The following is a 21,843-nucleotide window of genomic DNA, read 5'->3' on the forward strand; positions in this document are numbered from 1 at the left end:
TGACAAGTAAATACCCAGCCTTGATTTATTCCAGCACTGGAGTCCAGGGCACAGAGTTTTAAAACCATTTTGATATGCTGTCACACAAGCTTTCAAAAGCTACAATGACCTTCATTAGGTTAATAAACAATGGATTATACAGAGTGCGTGGGCCTGCGGTGGCTGGCAAAACACATCGCTGATTAGCATTTTCTATCATTACTGGGATTTTTCTAATCAAGCATGTAAGGCACAAAAGACTTGAAACTGCTGCTATATCACTTCTGCAATATAAATGTTTTAGCGGATTTCTAAGTAGTACTGAGAGGAACAAAACCAAACCAAATCTACCCCAGCTCCACTAGAAAATAGTACCATAAGGACTCTTTGCCTGACTTTCCAATTAAATCTCAAAAAAATCTTTCAAGACAAATGCTTGAATTTCTTATATTCAATTTATATGACCCTTCACTGTGTCTGCAGTTTCCTCGGGTAACTTTTTTTAATGTAAGGGTTAAGAGTTTCCTAAAAGTAAGTGATGGCTAATTAGATATGTGGAACAAACACATACTGTTAGTCTTTATTAGAGTTCAGGAGAGGTTTGGATCAAAGTTGTGATACAGTCCTGGCTCTGGAGCTCTACCTCTACCTCTAATAATTAAAATACTTGTTCAAATATAATTAAAATATCCAGATTCTTCTTTCCAAATGTGTGAATACATGTGCACACACGTATATGTATGTATTAAATTCAATATAAGCTACTTCAGATGCTAACAAGAGTGATAGGTTTTACAATTGCAAGATTTTTGAAATAACAGCACATTCCCTGCCCTTTCAATAAGCACATCTGTTATTGTGAGACACATCATAGAATCATAGAATCATAGAATGGAAAGGACCTTAAGATCATCCAGTTCCAACCCCCCTGCCATGGGCAGGGACACCTTGCCCTAAACCATGTGGCCCAAGGCTCTGTCCAACCTGGCCTTGAACACCGCCAGGGATGGAGCATCCACAACCTCCCTGGGCAACCCATTCCAGTTAAAGTTGAGTTGCAATACTGGACTTGTGTGTTTGTGAACGGTTGAGGGCTGAGGAGGCAGAAACCACAAAATGAAGTAGAGCTTTGGCAGTAATGTCCTGCTAGATACAGCAACGTGTGTCTTTTCATGCTCTTCCATCCTCATGTTCAACCTTCACCATAAGAAATCATTTGTCAAGGCAACTACACACTCATTTCAATCCCAGCCACTCTGGTAAATGGATGCTAAATTAGCACCAAGATATAGATAGAGCTTCCTGTGGGCTCATGTGTAATCTGTAATTACATGAAAAGATCTTCAAATGCTATTCCCCGATGAAAGACCTTTTCTTGGGGATGGTTCCAATAAGCAGTAAGGATGCAAAATTTCTCTGACAGTGTCCTGAGCCAACCTCTCACCGCTGGTTAAAAACAGTGCCTAAAATAACACCTATCCTCTTCGCTACCGTATCTCGAACTGCTCCACAAAAGAAGTCAGCTAAAATATCTGTGTTTTCAAATGAGGAAAGTGGGAGTGAAGCACTTCAAATGATAACTGTCCCCTATTTACCCAGAGAAGAAGTGGCAGACTTGGCAAGAGGACCTAAGCTTTTAAAGTTCAAACCCACTGACTCTTCAAGTACATTTCTTCCCATTTTGAACACTTCTGGCATGTGTTCAAACTAGTGAACAAGTTCCCCCTCCATTGTAACCACCAGCTTCTCATGAACCAGACAGTAACTATAGTTACCATCTCATTAAAATGTTTTAATGAAAAAATGTTTATTTCTATTTGAAAATTATAAAATATGAACAAATTTTTCTTGTGAAGTTTTGCTAAACAAATTACTATTAATTTCCCATGTTCATCAATACCAAATTCTTACGCATTCCACACATATCTTAATTTGAGTAAAAATCTGTTTCTTTTATTTTACTATTGCTCTTTAAGGAGAACACAGATATCCTAGAGAACCACAGCTCCATTGTGGTATGTGCAAGTTGGCAATGCCATTTTAAATATGAAACTATTAACAACTATTAACAATAGGCACTTAACTATCGGTTACTCTTTCACACACATGGTAGCACATACACATGCAAATCGCTATCTTCAGCTATACATTCTAGACATCGTTCATGCAACCTGCATCCATCCCTGCAATAGAAGTTTCCTCCACTAGTTTCTAAACCTAGATTATCCTTAATGGAAAGAAATGCAGAGAACAAGCAATTTCTTTGACACATAAGTGCGAAAGATAAATATCAAGAGTCATTGCTTGTCAATACTAAGTTTTCATTCACACTGGTATCCAGACTCACTCTATGGAAGTTCACCACACAAAGGAATTATTCTGAGAAGAAACAACGGTGACTCTTTCCCCAGACCACTGTCTCCAGCAAAAAAATCACCAATAAAATGATTTTTAAGACAATTTAACATGAAAATATTTCAACTTCCAGGAGCAAAGAGCAGATTCATTTAGATTTATAATCATGCCCATCATTGCCCTGGTAACCAAATCTAAGAAACGTGTAAAAGCGAAATATAAAATCACCAGCATTTTCATTGCAGTAATATTATTACCATTCTGAGGGGGAAGGAAGTCAAATGTATCATATGGTCTGGGGAAGTACTATGCTTTATTTATCAGGATTAATGGTATTTGTGTTAATTTGTATTTTTTCAGGTAGACTAACTTCAGAATATAACTGATTAACCATTAAAATATTATTACAATACATGCAAAACTATTACATTTTAAAGCTATGTTAGCTCCCTATGTAAGCTCCTAACATATACTAAACACAGCTTACCAAAAGTTAAATGAGCTTAAACTCTGCTCTTAGAAATTACCATTCACTCAGTTTTCTGAACACAGTTTGAAGATCTTTGGTCTATGTCTTTCATTCCTGCAATGAATGCATTAAGTAATTAATTCATTAATGCAATAATTTTACAGGTATCATTTGAGGAACAAATCCCTTTTCAGTTATGTCCACCTAGCTCATGTTCTTCCACACTACACTTAAATTTAGGCTTAACTTTCGGAGAGTATCCACGGAATTACATGTACTATACTTCCTCGCCATAAGAGCAGAGGAGTTATGCTACCTTCCTGTTTTTAATTAACCCTTCTTCTCCTGAAACCCTTTTGAAAAGCCAGTGGACCCTCAGTGCTGCACGCATTCGAAGTCCACCTCAGAAGACAGAAGGAAAAAATGTCTCACCCACAATGTCTTTTGAGCAGATAGTTTTTTCTATTTACTACATGAGCAAACTCTTTAAAGCCCCTGAATATTTAGATCTCCTTGTTGCACCATTCTCTAGCTTTCTTCTCGTGACACCTTTGCCTGCTTTCGCGTGGCATTTCTGAGCCATGGTGCAATGCTCTATGGAACAGCTCCGGGAAGCAAGCCGCTATGAGCAAGGGACAAGGCCGGCAGTGGGTTAAAGGAGAAAGCCCAGGCCATGGATGGAGGGATGATGTAAAGACTGCTACACTATGGACATGCGGGAGCAGAAGGAGGACACGGCTGCAGGGAGCTTTGGGGATGGGTCTCCCTGGGACAAAGCATCATCACATGGTGTCAAGCAGCTGAAAGGTGGCACCTCCATCTAGCAGCTCCTGGCAGCCCTCTGCTCTGTCTGCCTGCCTCCTTCCATGGGTCTCACCCCATCCTCTAGCCTTGCCTCTGCTCCCAAGCACCTGCTCCTCTACTTCTCAGCTTCATCCCAAAGCTGGTCCCAGGCCCTCCTCTCCCTCTCTCCTTTCCTCTCAGGCTGCATTCACTTCACTGAACCCAAGGATTTTGGCCTCCTGTTTGCATCACCACTCTCCAGGCTTTTTTCCGCTGGACATCATGCCATCTTCCTCCTCACCTCCACTGGTGATCTGCAAGGTTTCCACCATCAGAGGGGCACAGATGTGTACCCTGGAGAGTATTGTGTCCAAGGGTCAGTGGTGGAGAGCAAAGCACAAGCCTGAGAGATCTGAACTCACAAACAGTGAGGAAATTTTAATCTCTTTCTTTCCCTATCCTTATTTAAAATAGACTGTCAAGGACTGCTGAACAAGAGGCATGCAGTACACTGACCCTCTTTCCACAAAACAAGTTCATTTCTTATTTCTAGTCTTTCAGAGTCTCTTCAGGCACAAGAGGGGAAAATGCCACTTTAGCAATGAAAGGGACAGCACAAATGAAAGACCATCCAACCTTCCAAGGAAGAAGGTTGCCCACTTGCGCTGAGTACAGGACCAGGGCACTGGTACTCTGTAATCCTATTGCCATCTCTTTACTTGCGATTTGCGCCCCTATTTCTGGAACTTCCTGAGTTGCAGATGGCAACACTCTCCTACATCGGTGCTCACAGACAAGAAGTATTTTGTAGCTATATTTAGCAAAGCTGCGCTGTAGTGAAAGATCATTCGACTACGCTCACCACAACTGCTACTGTTTGCATTATACCCTTCATTTGCTCTGAAAATTTACTGTATTTTTCTCTTCAACAGTGTTGGATTTCTTCCTCTTTACAAAGATGGTGGGGCAAAGCTGGGGGAGGCAGGTCAGAGCAACATAAAAACAGCACATACGCTCACCACAGGCAAGAAAGGAACTCTAGGTAATAGAGAGCCCCTTAGGAATACTCCATGTTGTACAACACATTTTGAGGAGTAAGAAACGCCTGTAAATTGAAGTCGTTCCTATTTCCTGGCCCCTCTGTGGGTCATCTCCATTCACTTACATGTCACGTTCTAGACTGATCATGGAATCACACCTTAAAATGCAAATAATAAAAAGGCACATTGTAGGTTATCAGCAAAATACTGACTTTTAGCGTTTGGCTGAGGGGGAGGTTATTAAATGTGAAAATAATTCCACATGAAAAATATCTGTACATTACCGCCCTTCTTTAAAGCATTTACACTTTAAAAGCTGAGTGGTTAGAAATGCTGGTAGCACAGACAAATAAGGTGCTGTGCTACTTTCATGAAAGCAAAACGCTTGAAGTCGATACAGTATAGAAGTTTCGCTTTCAACTGAAGTATATATTAGCTGATCTCTTATCACCTCCTGAACACAAACATGGCCAGTCCTGATGGACTGTTACCATGATATACGAAGTAAATTTATTCAAGCAAAAGATAATTGCATTATACAGGGGAAAAAACCTAAATAAAACCCAACACAAGATAAATTTCCCCAAATGTTTCCTTTCTCCTGGAGGATGCCAGCACCTCTCACTGATCTCACTCCTTTTGGACACAGCACAGGTGAAAAGCTAATGATTAAACCAGGGATTACAATAATGTTTAGGGCAGTGAAAACTCAGTTTCACGTTCAGTCATCTCAAAGCCTGACTGATGCTGCTGGTTTTCACTACACATGCATGTTTCAAAATGAAATTTTGGGCTGGGACTTTGAATTAGTTTAAGGCGCTTATGGAAAAATCTGCCATGGGAAATAATGCAACCAACAACTTCTCTCAAACACAGACTAACGGGGAGCTCGCCGGTGAGTGCCTTTCCTTCTCATGATTTTCTGCCCTCTAAAGATTCAATTTTCTGTACAACTTGTTTATTGCTGATGACTCAAATTCAGTGTCAGCATCTTGGCAAGAGGGATTTCAATGAAACAAAGCTCCCCATAAAGAGAACTGTGACTCATTTACTTCTCCCACTCATGATACAGACAGTCTCCCTGTCTGGTCTCCCAAAAATATGCCAAGAGACAAAGGATTTCATTTTGGGTGGTGCAAGCACAGAGGTATCAAAACTGCACAAATATATCTCATGTAACACGTACATGAACACAAAAACACATATTGGGAGCTGTTTTCTTTTCCAATGTCTTTTTTAAAAGATGTTTAACTGCATCAGCAGCTTAGAAAACTACTCAGAACCAGGATGAAGAAGCAAACGGTAAACTATGGCACTGGGCAGAAAAACTAACAGAATCCCACACTCTCACTGCAAACAGTATCATAAATAACTGTACTGCTCAAGTGCCTTTAAGGGGAGTATGCTGTAGCTGAAAGGTTTCAACGATAATTTTACCCACATATAGCTGAATTCTTCTTTTTCCCCAAGGATACATTTTGTTCCTGCATGTTGCAAGCAAAGCAGAAAATGGCTGAATTTCAGTGACAGATAAGGAAGAGTGTGCCATGTGTATTTTACAGCCTATAATGTTTTTTAAAGTGGTTTCTAATTCAGGAAAAAATATTTAATCAGATTACACTATTAACAGATAGGGTAAACTACATCAGCACTGCTAAAATAACACATACAAGGTCTTCTGCATTTTGAAAGTATTCCTGTTCAAAATACTTTCTTTCCATTCTTTTCAAGGGCAAGTTAAGAACCTGTTGTATAATCTGTGAAGCTCTTCGTTTTAATTAAAATTCTACATTTTAAAACAAGTAAGTGAGTAGTAAATCATTTGACATAGAAGACATTTTTCAGTATCTCCACCTTGAATCCCAGAAGACCCCTTCATGAGTTTCCCCACTTACTTTCTGCTCCCAAGTCTTCAGCACATTTTTCCAATACCCAAAATACTCCTGGGCTTCAAATGAAGGAAGAAAGCAAAAAAACCTCCCCCGAGAGAACCCCGAAACACCTAATTTAAGCCAATGAAAACAATCCTGGGGATTTTGTGACTCAGACGTTCTACCGTTGGGCCGAGCTGAGCACCAGGGGCGGCTGCCAGCGGCGTGGCGGCAGGCCAGGAGCCGGGTGTGCTGCTGGAGACCCCGCTCCTTTGAAGCCGGAGAACTGTGTGGTCCTCGGGCATCCCAGCACTCCCCCAGAATGGAGTATTTGTGCGGCACTACTTTTATGGCCTGGATTATTGTAAAGTAAACAGAGGCTGGTTGAACAGTGAAGGTTTCCATTCTCAGTGTCGAGAGTGTATTTCATTATTTAAAGCTTTAACGAACACTTTATATAATGAAAGCAATCGTTGCCATTTTTGGAATTTTATGGCTGTTAGGACCCTTCATAATGTTGTTTTCCTTTCTTTATTGCTTTATAAGGCTTATGGGGCACCCTTGAAGTGTATATCCTTTTTGCAGCTGCTGGAAGCTCATCTTTCATCTCTCCACTCGCTTTCCTGTTGCCTATGAGGCATTTGCCTGTTCTAGTTATTCTCCCTGTCTCTAACGCAAACCGTGCAGAGTCAGATCTTGCTCAAGATAAAAATAAAATACAATTCTGAAAAGTATGCCTAAGGAAACATTCCTGATAAATGTTATTTAATAGACAGGCTTTATATTTCAAGTCAGAAATGCTCCCTAAAGAAAGATAATTACAGCAGTAATTCCACTTAGCATTATTTAGAATTTACAGTTCAGAGCAAATCAGACCTATTTCCATAAACGCTGCGCTGTGCTGGGTACTGCAAATTTGTGTCTCGATTCTTCCCCTGCCCTGAAAATGTCTTGGAAAAAAAACCCAAACAAGTGGAGGAGGAGAAGAAGAAATCCTAAAGGAGGCACATATAATAGATGTATGAAACGAAATCAAGAACACATTATCCAAACCAGTTTGCAAGCATATTTGCTCCTCTGGGCAGAAAAATAAACCCAGGTTTCCAACAGGAAAAAAAATCTGCAATATCTAAGTAAGATGATAGAAATGATTAATAAGGAAATTTCTTATTTGGTCACTTCTCTAGGAAGCAGACTATGAAAACAACTCTCCTGCTTGTGACCTTGTAATTTTAACTATTTATTTTTTAACTACCATTAACAAGTTTAACCAAGAAAGTCTAAATGGGTTAATTTTCCTGGAAGAGAATGCAAATCTTCCAGAAAGCAACAGATTTTTAAACCTGTCATCCACCATTTTGCTTCCAGTATTTTGATGCACTACAGAGCTCTTCCCAAATTTCAATTCAGAACAGAAATCTGGAACTCCTATTTTCATATGCTGGGGAAAAAAATAAAAGAATGGCTTTTACCTGATATATTGCAACTTTCTCCCTTTTGCTTGGGTTCACCACAAAGCTTTTGTTTGAGATTAGTTATGCTAGTCAATAATAGAAGTGTTTCAGCACTACCTAAAATAATGTTATTATTTTACCCTAATGTGGGTTAAAGGCATTACGTTGATTTAAAAAATAGGTATTTAGAGCAGCTGTACTATAGTATTAGAATGCCAAAATGTCCAAATCTCTTCCCACAGTTTTTGTAAAAATAGAACCTCTTCTGTGCAAAAAAAAAAACCAATCAAACCCTTCATGCAAATGCAAATTTCCACATAGTTTGACAGCTGGATGCAGAGGCAGAAAAGCCCAGATTTCTTAACTACCATGGGGAAACTGAAGCAGGAATACTCCTTTTCGAACAATTAGAAGACCACTAATAGTTGTGGAAGAATATTGAGGAGTTGTAAGTAGTTGTGAACAGGGACTTGAATTACCATAATGACTACGCTGAGTGACCATAATGTCTTTAAAAATGTATCACTTGGGAGATCATCAAGCTCAAAAATCTGGTCTACCATTTTAGTACACAGTGTTTTGCTACATGACACATACGAGTTTGAAGAATGAAAAAAAGTAATCTTTTGTGAAGGGAACGTAAGTGCCTTCCATGACAATGTTCACCTTTTCCTCTTGAAATGATAGTGTGTAATTTACTAAGTCCAGTTAATAAGTTACTTCCTACTACTTTCAATTCAACCCCTCAATCAACTCCGTCACCAGCGCTCAAGCACCATAAATGCCTACTGCCCATAAACACCTGATATACTCATTATCTGCTTTCCTATTTACAACAGTTAAGACACAACCCTATCAAAGCCTCGGAGTGCCCAAGCATAACTAATGTGAACCATGTTACGGGATGCTCGAGGAAGCCTCAGATATCTACAAGTTCTGATAAGCAATTCTCCCAACAACCTAACCCACAGCTCCGTTACCTCCACTGCAGTTCTCAGCTACTCAGTTTTCTTTTTTTGGGCTTCCAAATGAGGGTAAAATAACTTAAGTTTCTTTTGAAAAAGAATCTAAAGTATAGAAACATATCTTTTAAAAGCATACAGAAGGGAATGACCTTCAGACACCTAGCCCAACACCCTGCTATGCAAGAAGAGCAGATCCCAGTGAAAACCTTTCCTCTGAGTGATGAGCGCTCCAGCAACAACGCTACAGTTGCTTACATCTTCTGTATCTCAACAGATTTGTAACTATTCTGTGCAAAATAAAACTACTTTATTTAGAATCCCCTTCTTAGAATGCCTGCTGAAAGGTGGTTATCAATGGTTTTACATAGATGGTGGAATGTCGCTTTGGGTCTCCAAGAGAGGAGTAAGTGAGTTCAGTTTTACATACTCTAACACATGCATTAAATGGAGGCATTTTGTCCAGCTGTATTTTGTGAGACAGGCTGGAGATGGTCGGTCCAAGCCTCAGGGTAAGTCACCTAAATTTCCCAAACCACACCTCTTTCTACAGTGTTTCTTCTTGGCTTTCAATTATGTTCTTGCTAAGATGGCTATGATGGACCAGAGTGTTATCTCACTTGGGAACGTAGGTTTCGCTAAGCAGAGGAGCACTTACAACTTAAACACAGCAAGAGTAAGCATTCAGGGTCATTCTATGGATCTAGTCAACATTCTCTGACCCTTATCCCACAGTCCAAACAATCCAAAATTTGTACAAAATTATGTTTCTCTTCTTTTATCTCTCACACAGTTGAAAAGTAATTCTGATACGACTGCTAGGCACAGAAAACACCACACTCAGGAATTTCTGAGCTTTAATACCATAGTACACACATGGTATCTTTCCAAGGAAATCAGTTCATAATTTTGTGCCTCAGAACTTCACTTCAGCGCAGCATTAGACACCAGCTCCAAAACAGATCACGTGAATTACTACTTCTGTCCCACTGCAGGTCAGTGGTGAACTGCTGACCGGTGTGACAGAACATGGAGGCCGCACGCGGAATCAACGGAGCAACCTGAAAGCGATGCCTTCACTGAAGAAGCGTTGTGGATGGAAGGACTATACTTTTATGCATAAACCTCACTGCTCACTTTCACTTGAGGAAAAACTGACCTCCCATTTCACCAGCCTTATCCTTCAGAAGGTCTTAAAAAGGTGTCAGACAGGCACATGGCAACTTCTGGGTCACTGAGTCGAGTCCCCTGTATTGCAGGAAAGCACGTCAAACCCTTTCAGAAAATAATTTAGTTCCATCTGGAACTAAATTCAGCTGGACCCCTTTTCATTTCAAGCTGTTGTAGCATTCTCTTTACCTATTTTGCAATTTTTCCACTGATCTGTATCTTTTCATTTCTATTCTTGAAGTAACTGCTTTCCATTTAACCCTGTACCACAGACTTTCCTTGCCTCCAGGTAGGCAAGCTTAATTTATCTAAAAATGTGAGCTACCTTAACAAAGCAAGAGATCAGGCCTGTCTTGTACAACCTATCTTACCAAAGGCAACTCAGGTTGTATTTTACCAAGTTTTCCATTTACCTCCCTTTCTTTCACTATATTTCCTTTAAAACGCACCTGAAGTGTCTCACTTCATTAAAATTAGACATGTGCCTCAGATCACCTTTTCTTCCCAGTCCTAATCATCATACTAGTCACTACTCTTAAAATCTTGTAATCCCACTTATTGTTTGAGAATTATAAATTCTTACCATTGGACTTTCCCACACCAGAGTATTTGCTTTTCATATTCCAGCACTGATATTATCTAGTTGCCTATTTCAGCAAATTAAACTGAGTTTTTCTTCTATTGTTATTCAAATAAAATAACCACTATCCAAACTGTTTTTAAAAAGATAAAGGCTTCCCAAACTTGGAAGTACTTATTTTCCTACTAACCTAAGATGACTACTCACTGCAATTAATTTGCAATTCAGAGAAAACCCAGTTCAGATTTTTAACCAAATCTGGGGCTCAAAACTAAGGAAGATGTATGCTGAAAAAGTTGATCTGTCTCCAATTATAAATATTAGAATATACCTGTCCTCGTAACAGATGAAATCTGTCTCTGGTCTCAAGAAATCAAAACAATTAATCCTTATTCTACAGCCTGCAAGCATGATTTAGGCTGGTATTTTAAAATACATTTTGCTGACAGCTCATTTGGTCCAACAGCCAGATACAATAAAATGAACAGCTATTTAAAGGCATTTGCAATACGTGAACTGCAATACATGCTAATAAGGTACCCAGATCACTTCATCTTTTCTATGTAAAAAACTACATTTGAAAACTGTTGCGAGCATAATTTCTGCATGAACCAACATACTGATTCCACTCTTAAAAGAAATAACCTAAAATGTATTCATGATATATTCCCACTTTGTTCCAGAAGGACCTCAAACAGCAAGATGAATTAACATCACCTGGTTACTCAACTTGATTCCAACCGTGTTACTAAAAGAACAGAAAAGCCCAAAAGTAGCTCGCTGTTCTCCTGTTATGTGGGCAAAGCGATTATGAAGCACTGAAAATATGCACCCCTTGACTCAAGAACTTCTATTACCCAAAGGTTGACTCAGATCCTGCTCTCTTAAGCCTGCAAAACAACTTGAAAGGCAAAATCGTTGCATACCTTCAATTACCTCAAAACACAATCAATGTCCCTGTTCTCCACAGCTTTCATGGTATTTGACAATTCCATTTTCTCCCAGCTGTAGTACCTCCGAAGGCTCCTAAAGGTCCATGCCATTATTATAGACCTAATGTGACAGCTCATACTGGTGTTAGCACACAGCAGCTGTTCTCATAGAAATATGGCACTTGGAAATCTGCAAGTTTCTGCTAGGCTCCAGGCATATACTTCTGTGCAGCTGGAAAATCAGATCTCCATACTCTCATCCTTCTTATTTTTCTCCATTTCCAGCTTACAACTACTCTTGATCAAGATATAGAAATCTGCTGCAATAAGGCAGATGTGCAAACATTTTCTTTTCTTCCTCAGTTCTGAGTTCATGATTTATTTCATATGTTAATGAGGTTATTCTGTGATTTCTGTAGCCTCTTCCCTCAGACTTCCAAAATAATGAAGTATTTCAAATCCAAAAGAAGTCACTGCTTTCACATCTTTGTAACATTCTTTCATGCAATACAGAGTTCTTTTAAAAATTAAGCTGATATTAAATCATAGCTATACCTAATAAAATGAAAAGCAAGCAAGCTTTTACTGACTAGTGCTCACTTTAATCTGTACTAGAAGCCAAACCTAGCAATGTCTTTCTAAGAGGCAGGCACTAGCAAAGGTCCTTTCCCATGAGGATAATGTTCAGCCCTTGGGTTTGGCTTTCATAGAAAGGGTTTGCTGGTGGTTTGGAAGCAGAAGATTTTAAGAAAGCCCAGGAATGCATATTTGTATCAATACATCAAAACGGATACTGTTCTGCTCTTTTTCTTCAACTGTCAAAAGCTGGCAGGTAGCTAATTATTACCACAAGTGTTTCTTCATTCACTGGTTTGCAGGAATTCCCATTGTGGCTTACTTAATTTTATGAACCAGTAGGTAAATCAGTAAACATGCCAGCCTGAGGACCAACGGAACACCAATAACACACCTTATACAAGCCATCAGTCCATTTGTTTTTACAGTTGCAATACAGCTATCCTTTAGAAGTGCCAATAAAGATTACTTAACATGCAGAAAAGGAACAGGAGACTTCATTTAGCACTCTGTTATTAAGCCCTAGCTGGGAAACAGGACGAGCAGAGCCTGGAAAGGTAGGCATTTTTTAAGAAATTAAGAATGCAAGAATTACAACACCTTGTAAATATATACAAAACACTGACTTCAGCATTACTCAGATAGCACATACGCATAGATAGGTACGGACAGAAATGAGTCGGATCAACATGCACACATAAGCTATCAGCCTTTAAACTTGTATACTAAAATCCAAGATCCTCAGTCCTGCAGTTGTGTCTTCAAGCATCTTTTTGACCCCCAAATGCTGCTGATTCAAGTGCCCAGCATGTGTAGGCAGCTGTCCAGTTAAACCTGACAAAGTCACGGATGAAGTATGAGCTGAAGTTGTACCCTTCTTTGCTTGCTATCCTACACAAGCAGATCCATACAGCCAAACAGAAGTAATGTTTAAGAAATAACTCAATAATCACAGAATCACAAAACAGTTTGGGTTGGAAGGCACCTTAAAGCTCATCCAGTTCCAACCCTCTGCCATGGGCAGGGACACCTTCCACTAGACCAGGTTGCTCCAAGCCCCGTCCAACCTGGTATTGAACACTTCCTGGGACAGGGCAGCTACAACTTCCCTGGGCACCCTGTGCCAGTGTCTCACCACCCTCAGAGTAAAGAATTTCCTCCTTATACCTAATCTAAATCTCCCCTCTGACAGTTAAAAGCGATTCCCCCTCGCCTAACCACTACATGTCCTAGTAAAAAGTCCCTCTCCAGCTTTCTTTGTAGGCTGGGCACAAGCCACGCTTTTGTTTTCCTCTGCATTTTTATTCTCCAGACTTGGCATTTTACTCATTCCTCTCCTTTCCAGCGGACTCTGATGCCATAAGGCTGTGTCAGAATCACATTTTCAGTGATTTTCATTCTTTTCTTCCTTGTTATGGGTGGCCGCGTCCCAGTGGACACATCCACATCCACGCACTACTTGAGCACTGGGCAGCCACGCTCAGAACCGATGACCCTAGAGCTGCATTGCAAAGGTTTTTTCATCCCCTTTCCTGTTTAACGCTCACAAGGCTTATCATCTCTTTTTTCCTTTTAATTTACCTTTACTAATCGTGTGCAATCTCAGATATTGCTCACCCTAACATCCTCGGGGATCAGGTGCTGCCCTGCTAAGCCTTTCCACAGACAAGGCTGCTGTCAGACCTCGCAACTGTTCCCTTCTGCACACAGGTTATAGCGAGAGGCATCTGAAAGCCTCTATGTAGTAAGACGACAAGATACAGCATCTTTGTGTCTTTCAGAAAACAAATAATGGCTTGTTGCCACTTGCCTAGCAACGGCAAGCTTTGGATGACTGAAGAGGTAGTTATTATGGCTGGAAGAGCTTAAGAAACACATGAATGATCACACTGGGTCCTATACAGTGTCTGAAAGTGAGAAATGGTCACGCTGGATCCCTTCCAATGCTCCTTCATGTGTCCTAGCACTTAGAGCTTCTTAGACGACAGAGTAATGTAGAAAGTTTGAAACAGAAAAAGTAAATAATCTAACCTTCTCCTCACAGTGGAGGATCAAAAGCTATTAGAGACTCACCTAAACTTCAGAACAGGACATTGCAAAAACCTTCTGGGATTCACTGCTACAGCTCAAAGTACCTTTTGCTGCCCAAATAAAACTTGAAACCCATTTTGAATCTTGCTGAAGTCTTGGCTGAAGTCTTGGCCTCAGTAACTTCAATGAAGAATTAATTCCACAGTGTAATTACACTCAATGTGAATTTGCCAACTTTTAAGTTAATTAAATATCCCCTTACCCTCTGCCATGAAAAGTTCATGACATACCTTCTCTGCAGCATTCATTATTTGACACATTTTTGTCAGCTCCTCCTCATTTGGCTCCTTGCAAGGTAATTAATTCCAGATTTTCGACATGCTTTAGATACAGATTTTTTCCATGCCATTCATCATTCTCATCCCACTATGACAGCAACAGGCCAGGTCCCCGTGGGTAAGGCAAGGCAGTGGGTAGTGCAGGGAGAAGCACTTAGCACCATGCTCCAGCCCAAGGTCTCCCAGCGCTCCCTGTCCATGGCTCCCAGCCACCAGCCCTGTGCAGAGCTGCCCACGTACCCCAACTACTGACACCCCTGTCCACATCTCTCTTCTGATCCGTTTCTATCTAGAAATCTCTGAATACAGAGCTCCTAGAGTGAGTTTTTACAATGTAATACCAGCTCCCAAAAGTGGAGATTAGTGACATTTAACTGAGAAAATCTGACACATCTGATTTTACAGTAATGTTAAGACTCTGGTAGTCCAGGGCCAGAGGTTTAAAATAAGAATAAAAAAAATTCATGCCAATACACAGATCCCACACAGAACATGGTTGGAGTACTTCATACATCTGAATAAAAACATCCTTTAAAATGTATAATATTATATGCATTATTTAATTCTATATTACATATGCTTCTATATATATAAAACTTTCCTTATGACGCTTGCAATTTTAGTACCATCAGTCATTGTGTTGTCATTAGGGCTGAGTTTTTCGGTTGGTTGGTTGGTTGGTTGGTTTTTTTCTGCTTCATACTTCCCCCTCTGTTTTCCCTGGCTGCCTGGTTCTGACTTTGCAGGCCTCTGATGTAAAAAAACACTTTTTCTTTAGGACAGCACAACTTCTTTGGTTCTTTTCAGTCAAACGTTATACTAACCCCAAAACGCTCTCTGGATTGAAGCATAATGGTTTGAACATCTAATTCAGTCTATGCCTATCTCGTTTAAAAACATAAAACCAGACGAATAAGAGGGTTGAAGAGACTGCAAAAATAAAGACATATTTTTGCTCCCTCAAAGTTAGAAAGAAGACTTAGGCGATTTTTTCACGTTAGGATTCTGCTCCAAATCTTTCAAAAATAACATTGCATGCACCACACTCTTACTAATCACAGAATCACAGAACTGTTAGGGTTGGAAGGGACCTCTGGAGACCATCTAGTCCAAACCCCCTGCCAAAGGCAGGGCCACCTAGAGCAGGTTACACAGGAACGCATCCGATTTCTCTCCAAAAAGTGGTTAATGTAGTGGCTAATACATACATATTTCTAAATATTTTAGTATTCTGTGGTTTTAAATCTCCTAAGCACATACAGTTTCCTTTATTTCTCTGAAATGCAATACATATATATATTATATACTTACTATATTTTATATATATATAATACAGGGTGCCTGAAACTAGAGAGACTCAAGAGCTGAAACTAGAGAGAGCAATGCAGCAGTCCAAAACAGACCAATAGCACGTCTTCTCCCCAGTGACTATCAATTTATTTCTTACTTAAGATGCTGGAAGAAACAAGCCCAGAAGAGTTTCCATTCAAATCTAAAAAGCAATGCGGCCAAGCCTCTACACCCAAAATATCTGCTGATTTCTTTAGACGTGCCTACTCCTGTACAAGAGTTCTGCATGAATACAGGATTACTGAAAAAAAACCCAAATGCAGATGTTTTATCAGTGAGCACCAATGTGAAATTAGTGCCCATCTCAGTAAACTGGAGGAACAAATTCCCCAAATCTCTAAAGTCCTTCATTTTTTAACTTGCATTTACACTGGTATTTAAGTATTTGTCTTATGTAAAGGTTTCTGGGGCTCCTTTTGCACAAAACTACACGACAACATAAAATCACTAAGTCTTTGGACTTGTAAATGCTGAAAGGACTTGAAATGCAAGAGGATACTAAAGCTGCAACTAGGACTGTGATTATGTGTATATGCAGGCATGTCCAGGTAAGACTGGCTGATGCCCTGAAAAATGTGGGTGAATTCAGAAGTGACTCTGTAGGTATCTTCATTACCAATGGGCCACTCCTGGTAATAGCTGACTAAGAAAAAGAGCATGAACAATAAGGATGCAAGTCTAAATTAAAAAAATATACATATATTGACTACAATGTTTTTATTAGGTTAAGTTACTGCCTGCCAAAGAGCTTCTGTAAAGCTAACAGCTCCTAGGAACAAACACTGAAATGTCTGCCGGTTAAACTCTATCATTTTACAAAACTGAGACTCTGACTGCTTCAGACCAAGAAGCTATCACGGTTTAGCGCCCACCTATTCTGATGTTTCAGGTGCACTGTCAGAGCCACATTAGGTCACAGAGAGCCTGGAAGTGCACCCCTCTCTGCAGCTTCTAAGTACCACCATAATATAAATAATGCATAATAACAAACAGTACCTCCACTATAAAAAAACCACTTGCTCCGAGTTGTATAGATCAGGCTGTGTACACATTTTTACTCTTTAACCTCTGCAAGCTGTATGTCAAACAGCCCCTTTAAAAATCACAAGGCACTGCATAATGGCTTATTTCAGAAGTTACACTCTGCATACATATGTATGAAGATGATACAGAAAAAAACCAGCTCAGCTTACTCGTCTTTTGGTCACCTAACCAAAAAGGTGACTGGATTCATTTTTACTGTACCAATGAAGTCCCTGGAGAGCAATTACAATTTCTTTTTTTCCATGAGACAGATGACACCTTCGCCATGGACTCAACGTAATGAAAGACAAATTTCTTCCAGGTACAGCCAGGCCCTGGTTCACTTCTGCTTGAGTATGTAGGGAATTCCAGATGTACTGCAGTAGCGCTCACTCTCTTTCCACTCTGAGTATACAAAGAAGGCATCAGCCAGGGCAAGAGGTGAGATATGAAGGATGCTGTGCATGATTAGAGAGAGATACAGCAAGGTATTTTTCATTTCCCAAGTGAAATCACTGCCCTAACGCAGCCGAAATATTAAAGCTACATGTGAAGATTTCAGGGTGGGACACAGGCCTTAGTGAATATACATAAAAGCCAAACACACTTCCCTGAAATTCAATTCGGTAATTTTGCTGACCACAGAGTATCATAGATCTGTTCCAAGACTAACTACTGCCTTCCCTCCTCCAAAACGTTGTTTGATACTTTCCTTGTAGTTTTATGAATTCTCTTTCCTGTAAGAGTCAAATCAACGCAATTTCTTGAGGACTACACCAGAGTGCATGCACAACTTTACAGAGTCCTCTCTTCTTGACCTTATCTCTTTGTCCTACAGAAAACGGCACTGCGGGCTTTTATCTCAGAATTTGCTACATCACTGCTGGAGCCTTCCCCCAGGTCACAGTGATGTTATTACTACAGATCACACAGGAGCTGGACGTCCACATCCAAACCTGCAGGCAGGCACTGCTTTCAACCAGGAGATCTATGCATGAAGCTGAACCTCAGTGGCCTTGTGCCTTGTGACCCCTTCTCCCCTTCATCTGTCCTCCTGAAGCAGGAAACCTGGCAATTCTCTCTTCTCATGCAGCGACTGCAGGGCATGGATAATGCACTGGTGGATCTTCAGAGATGGATTCACCAGGTATTGCTCCCATGCCATGTGTCTGCACAGTTCCCAGCAAATCTAACTAGTATATCCTAGAAAGATCCTCAGGTAAGCAGGCTATTTACCCCACCTACACAGGACTAACAGAATCTGGTAAAACTTGGGCTGCAGCCTCCTGCAAAGCTGCACTGCCTAGCTGATGAGAGTGGAAAGTAATATAATAATGGAATACATATATACACATTCCATTATATACTTATTTTCTATTAGAAGTAAGCATTTAAAAATAATAAATGAATAGATTATTTATAATGAATGGAAACCAGTAAAATAACAATTCAAAGTGTCTGTTACAGTTGTCAGCCATCGAGGAAGTCTAAAATAGAGATCTATAGCAAACTTAAAAATAGAACCAAGCTACCTTATGTTCTAGAACAGTGAGAAAAAGGGGAATATGGGGAACCTAGATTTAACCTTGGGACCCAAATAGCATTTAAACCACCTACTGCTTCTCCTTTTAACTTCAACCTTTCTCTTTCAGCTACAGGCAGAGAACCTTCAGTCTACTCCTAGTATACCCCAGGCACTGCTGAGCTGGCCAATCTGAAAGACAGTAAGAGCAGAACTCTGCTGCTGCTCCCTTCTTACATTTAAAAGCAAGACACATGATGAAGTCTTTGGTTCTTGCTGAGAAAAATGAGCTGCATGGGTAGAGACTTCAGGAGAGCGAAGGAGATGTATTGCAGCTCTGTGAACCTCAGCAAGCACCACTTTTACTCTTTTGTTCATGAAAATTCAAGAGGTTGCAAAGCTTCAGTAACAACGTTACACTGGACAATATGGAGGAGGACTAATTTAGTATTACATTTCCTCTTCTTTCAGCCACAGCCTCCGTTTCTTCAAAGCAGCAATCCCAGTATAGACTTAAAAAAAAAGCCTCCGAAAGCTCAGCTTTCTGTGTATTGTATAGTCACTTGCATCTGTAATTTGCTCTCACAGAAATAAATGCTAATGTGCCTGGAAAATGTGACTTAATTTTGTGATGTGAATGACTTTTCCTATGTAAATCTCTCTATGCAATTTGTATGTTATTCTTTTTAAAAAATAGAAACTACTACCGCATTCTAGTTCCAGTTCCAGAGTGAATACTAAGATTTATACTCCAAACTTTACCACAGCATGACACAAGAGAACTGCCCTAACTTCCCCTCCCAATTTGCTAACAGAAGTCTTTTGTCCACATTACACCCAGCATTTAAGATGGATGCAAAAAGATGGATGTACTTACTAAACGTAAAATAAATGAAACACTAGACAGTGAAAAGACATTTCCACATACTTTCCAAACTCCTGTAAGAAACTCTTGGTCATAGGTGCAGACATCTTTGACATGTTACTCATCCCAATTTTATTTCGTAAGAAGAAAAACAAGGAAGATGATTTACCCCCAAACTCCTACCTCTCTGGCACCCAACCACAGGCAAACTGATGGCAAAACACCGTTTTACGTAAGTCTTCCTTTAGTTGCTCCAGAGAAAGAACAGAGAAATTCAGAAAAACAAAAGAAATAAACAAATAAAAACCCAAAACCAACCAAACAAAAAAACAAACAACGAAAAAAACCCAAACAATAAAAAGTCTTTAAAGGAGGAAACTACACTACAAATAATTACAGCTATGCATTCATTTCAGAAAGCAACACTACAGAAGGACAACTTTACAGAAGCAACAGCATCTGAGATTTTGCCTTCCTAAAGTAACTAATACAGAAAGCATCTCACCTCTTCTTGTATTTGCACACATACACAGGTCCTGCCAGGTGGCACAGGGCTGGAGTTTTGTGAAATTGTTTCTCAAAGCACATACCACCCACATACTGCAAAAGCCATGGAAATTACAGGCTCAACACATCCATCTACCCATCTGTCATTTAGATGAGGTGTTTGATATGCAGTAGCCCTTGTCTCCTTCAGTTTGAGGCCAGAGTGCACAATCATTTTTATTGCTTTTTTGCATATGACAGTGGCAATATCCCATTTCAAATGTTTCCATGTAAAGTAGTAAGTGATTATCAACATCGTAGCATCATATCCTCTTGTTATATTTATTTTAGTACATGAGGAAATAAGCGTGACTTGCCAAAGTCATGTAGGCAGTCCTTGTCAGTGAACAGAACTGAATGTAGATCTCTAGCTAGTATATCACCCATACTATTAAACTATCCTATTTTTAAAAAAGTAGAAAATTCCAAAGAACATGATGTTTTCCTTCCTTTCTGATGATTAGATGGATCCTGCATTCCCTCTTTCTTGCTTTCATAGGTCACCAGGCTATGCTAACAGCTTATTCCATATGAGCAAAAAAGACATCTTAGAAAACACATATTGAATTTGGCTGGACTTGAGATTGTACATCTCTTTTAAGTACAGAGGCTGACAATTGCTTGGGCCCCACTGATTTTCTTCATGACCCACATGGTCTTTTTGATTAATATCTGACAATGCTCTTCTGTATTCTTGGTAAGGTTGGTTGGTTGCATATCATCACTAGCTCACTCATGGTTTTGTTGGGGAAAAGCTATAGGATGAAAAGCAAATCCATTAACAAGAGATTCACATCTTCTCTGAAGAAACGACCTATCCCAAGAGGTTGCATTCAGATGTCTCCTCCATAGAGAATAATATTAAATACTGAGCTGTGGTAAACATCACGGTCTGGCAAAAGAACATTAAAACAACATGAAAAATCACCTCTACTCATCTCTTTCATGCAATAATGTACCTACTGCAATTCAAGAACAGAAAAATCTGTGAACTATTGGGATTAAGCCTATGAAATATAATTAGAAATAACCAGAAGCCAAAAGCAAACAGTAGGAATGATTAGGTGAGAATGAGGAGTCTCATATGGACAACATCATATAAATTCGTGGTGAGCCCCATCCTGCAGTGTAACTAGTGGTAATCACCTCACCTTAGAGAGGGTGTTATCAGGGAGATAACAACAGTGAAGGTGAACAGACCTGTGGAAACATTTCTGTACATTGAAAGTCTGTGAAGACACATTCCCTCTGGGAGGTTCATGAACAGCAGATACATGGTGATGCAACAATTTCCCATTTAACAAAATTGGAGAAATGGGTATCCCAAGGAAAGTATCAAGCAGTAGCTTTAAAAGAAATTGAAGAAAGAAGTACTTTTCTACGTAGCTCATAACTCCTGTATGGAACTGATTGCTTCAGCATGTTGGAAAGGGCAACGGTAAGATTAGTTGCAAAAATGGATCTATAGAAAAAGGAGATCCAGACAACGTTGGACCAGACATAAAATGACTTATGCCTCTTACTTCCATAACCTAGGAGGCTCTGTGAGGGGCAGTCACATTACACCTGACTTGTGCTATATTTTTCCCCTAATCATCTGTGACTGGTGGATGATGTAGCAGGGACAGGCTGATACTGAGATTAATGATTTCAGTGATGCAGTACAGCTGTTGTGGTGGAATTCTCACATCTCCTGGCTCCTTTCCTCTACTGAACCGGCTTTCAGCCATGAGCACAGCGCAGAAGCTGCAATTTGCACTGGCTCATCTTCTACTTAAAATGGATAAAGACCAACTGCCATTAACCAGGGAGTCTCATCAAGATGCCTGCAGCCTCTAGCAGATACCAGCTGAATCCCTGCTTAGTGAATCACAGGTATTGTTTGGAGTGCAAGAGAAAGCTGTCACCTGGGGCCTCCTCCATCACCTGTCCTTACCAGCCAGTGTGTGTGAGGTCAATAGTGAAATGAGTCACATGGCTACGTGGACACTGACGTC

The 21,843-nt window shown here is 40.0% G+C and overlaps 1 protein-coding gene across 2 annotated transcripts in view; it reads right to left on the reverse strand.

Annotated features, from left to right (window-relative positions):
• Window positions 1–21,843, reverse strand: part of DIP2C (disco interacting protein 2 homolog C) — a 321,459-nt gene that overhangs the window by 147,361 nt on the left and 152,255 nt on the right. The window lies entirely within an intron of this gene.

This window comes from Strigops habroptila, chromosome 1 (genome assembly GCF_004027225.2).
Source record: "Strigops habroptila isolate Jane chromosome 1, bStrHab1.2.pri, whole genome shotgun sequence".
Lineage (NCBI taxonomy): Eukaryota > Metazoa > Chordata > Aves > Psittaciformes > Psittacidae > Strigops > Strigops habroptila.